This window comes from Mus caroli, chromosome 3 (genome assembly GCF_900094665.2).
Source record: "Mus caroli chromosome 3, CAROLI_EIJ_v1.1, whole genome shotgun sequence".
Classification (NCBI taxonomy): Eukaryota; Metazoa; Chordata; class Mammalia; order Rodentia; family Muridae; genus Mus; species Mus caroli.
This window is the reverse complement of record NC_034572.1, coordinates 144515759-144519135: the sequence shown is the minus strand read 5'-3', so window position 1 is coordinate 144519135 and position 3377 is coordinate 144515759. Positions and strand designations below refer to the sequence as shown.

Genomic DNA, 3377 nt, shown 5'->3' with positions numbered 1-3377 from the left:
CTTTGTAGACCAGGCTGGCCTCAAACTCAGAAATCCACCTGCCTCTGCCTCCCAAGTGCTGGGATTAAAGGCGTGCGCCACCACACCCGGCTCTCCTAATTCTTTTTAAATTAGCTTCCTTTTTCTTCTGGTAAAATGAGATTGGCTACCTTTCATGAAAGATGGTTTGGGTAATAATACAAATTTTATACTAGTGCCTGCTGTCGTCCATCTTTATCATCTGTCTATATGTCTGTCTGTCTGTTCATCTGTTGCCATACACCCATCCATCTTTCATCTATCTATCTATCTATCTATCTATCTATCTATCTATCTATCATCTATCTATCTATCTATCTATCTATCTATCTATCTATCTATCATTTATATATCTGTCTATCTACCTACTTATCTATCATCTATCTACAATACCCAGAATATCTTTTTATAGGTTTCCATGCATGGGAACGCGATTTGACTGATTTTATTTAATGTTTAAAGATTGGTGATTCCTGTGATGTTTTACAGCTTCACTTTTTAAGAAGCGCGCATTTTTCTGTGGTAAATATATATGTTGATTTTATAAACACAACATTACTATAAAATAAAATATAAACAAAACATACAATCCATTCTCAAATTCATCAATCTAAAAGCAATGGTACAGTTTTGCTTTCAGTTTTAGCTGCACAATGTTCTCCCTTTGAAAGAATTTATAATTAGTTCACAGACACCATTGATTTCGTGGTTCTGATCTATATTGCTTTCCTTAATTATTTATTTTTGGTAAAAGTTGTTAAAAGTAAAGGAACTGTGGGGACAAAACCCATACAAACCAAAACTAACCCAACCAGATACTGATGGAAAACCTGCCTTGAAACAGAAAGCACGTGGCACTGATTATAAATTTTTCCCCATGACTGGTCTAGTCTCACAAACCAGCTACAGTCAAGGAAGGCTAAATTTAGAGCTCAAATTGGAGAAAATGTTTACCTAAAACTGAATTCTTCAGAGAGCATTGGAAAGGTTGAGCAAAATATGAAAATCGTGATTCACATTTCTTACTCAGCAAAACTATGAGTTACTGTCTCTGCACTTTGGATAACATGATTTGCAGAAGAGACTCCAGCTTAAAAATGAGTGTGCATACCTTTCCTTTCTCCAATTCAGAGTTTCCAAACTTTGGGTATGTAATCATATTCTGCAACTAATAACACATTGAAATCCAATACAAACTGTGTTGCTGCTCAAATTCAAATATTTTCCAAGTTGTTGAGTCATCAAAACGAAGAACATGTGGTGTCCTACCTGAAATGACTGCAAACAATCCAGTTCAGAGCTCTCACAGATGGAAACCACATCAGATAAGGAGTCTAAAACTGAATCTGGCCATCCCGGAGGCTTTTATAGGACTAAGACATGTCAAAGTCACTTTAATATTAACGTGTGTTCCATGGAGCAGAAAATACAGAGCTATTTTGCAAAATGGTGTTAGTGGCACATACAAATTTCAGTATTTTTTTTTTTTTTTTTACAGGGGAGAGCGCGAACGCAGTCCCCCACTACCACAAATTATGCAGTCGAGTTTCCCGCATTTGGGGAAATCGCAGGGGTCAGCATACAAATTTCAGTATTTTATGATGTCTTAAAGATTAAGAGCATTAGTTAAGAAGAGTTTTAATATGTAAATCCCTGTTTGGCAGGGAGCATAATAATTACCATTGGATACAGTTTGACACAGGATTCATCTATGCAAATCATGTCTCAGTCTCAGAGAGAATGAACTGTTGTCTCTTAGCCTTATGAGATCACACCATTCTGAGCTATCCTCACTATTTCTCCACTTGCACTCATTTGGGCCAGCCCCCTGCCTCCCACTGTTCACAATACAAGCCCTTTTTGTCACATCAATTTTTCCCATACTCAGAATAGTTCCTCTCTTATGAGGACCTTGGGACCTTTTTGTTTATAACTCCTTCCTGTTTGTTTCCTGTCTTCTTCCAGAACAATCTTGATTAAGCTATTATTGATAGAGTGTAGGCATGGTGGCTCATGTCTGTAACAATGTTTGGAGGTTGTTACAGTGGGCCTTATTTCACGTGAATTGTGGCTACATAGTGAGTTTGAAGCCTACTTGGGTCCTAAGGCTGTTATATCTCAAAATAATAAATAAATAAATAAATAAATAAATAAATAAATAAACCAATTGACCAATCAATAATGACTATTGTTGTTCTTTCTGAACACTGGAATAGCCATATACCTAATCAGCCATGATCAACACTTTGGGAGTTTCCAAACAATTTTCTTCAGAAACTAATGTGAGTTATAAAAATGTAAAAAAATATGTAGAGATCTAGTTTGCCTATAGATGATACAAAGGGGCTATCTAACAGAGTAGCTGACTAATTTTATAGATATAACACAGATGTAACCATCAAAGACAATGCCAGTACAAATGTACTGTAATTTTTTCTTTTATTAAAGCATATATACAATGACCATTTTTTCTCTCCCCTTTATTATCCACAAATACATGAGTCATGGATCCAATGCACATCTCAACTCTCACCTTAAACGTTTTTTTCATGAACATCTCCTGCTCACCCAAACCACTCAGATAGAAATGTTCACTTAGGTAACCTGTTTTTCACCATTCCTTGCTATAGAATCAGTGGCAGGGGAGGGCACATAGCTTGTTTCTTGATTTATATTTAATTTATCAAGTGTCAAATAGATTGTGGATGCTGCATAAGTATTTATTGAATGATTGAGGCATGGATGATTTAATGAATGATAAATTATCCATTTGGGTTTCCAATTTGATTCGAAGTTATTGCTTTATTATTTTAAAAAGTACAATCTGATGAACTACAGAAGAACTTTTAGATTTATGGTAAAGAATTATTCATCATGTTTCTGTTAGAAATATTTTATACAAAAATCACAGTTGCTATTGCTATAATTTAAGAATATTGACAAATTAGACTAAAATGTAGCTAATATATTATAGTTATAGCTTAAAAAATTAAGACCAATGGTATTTCAAGCACAATAGATTTCTTGATGAAAATGGGAAATGAAAGTAATGAAACAAAAAATGCTGTCACATAAGGAGTTTAAATGTTTTATTTCAGAACATTTTAGAAAATTAAATTGATTATCAGCATCTTGACAATAATATGATAATTTTGAAGAGACAGACTGGAACTAATGCTGGGAAAGTTAGGCTGAGAAGAAGTTGATGACATGTGGTAACAATATTTGTTTATTTATGTATTTATGTATTAATTTATTTATTATTTAATGAATGTGTGTGTTTCCTATGCCTATGTTCATGCACCAGTGAATGCACACACACATACACACACACATACACACACACACACACACACACA

At 34.4% G+C, this 3377-nt stretch overlaps 1 protein-coding gene and 1 pseudogene across 2 annotated transcripts in view; both read right to left on the bottom strand.

Moving 5' to 3' along the window:
- Positions 1 to 3377, bottom strand: part of Adgrl4 (adhesion G protein-coupled receptor L4) — a 103640-nt gene that overhangs the window by 78706 nt on the left and 21557 nt on the right. The window lies entirely within an intron of this gene.
- On the bottom strand, positions 1514 to 1689 carry LOC115030807 (annotated as a pseudogene).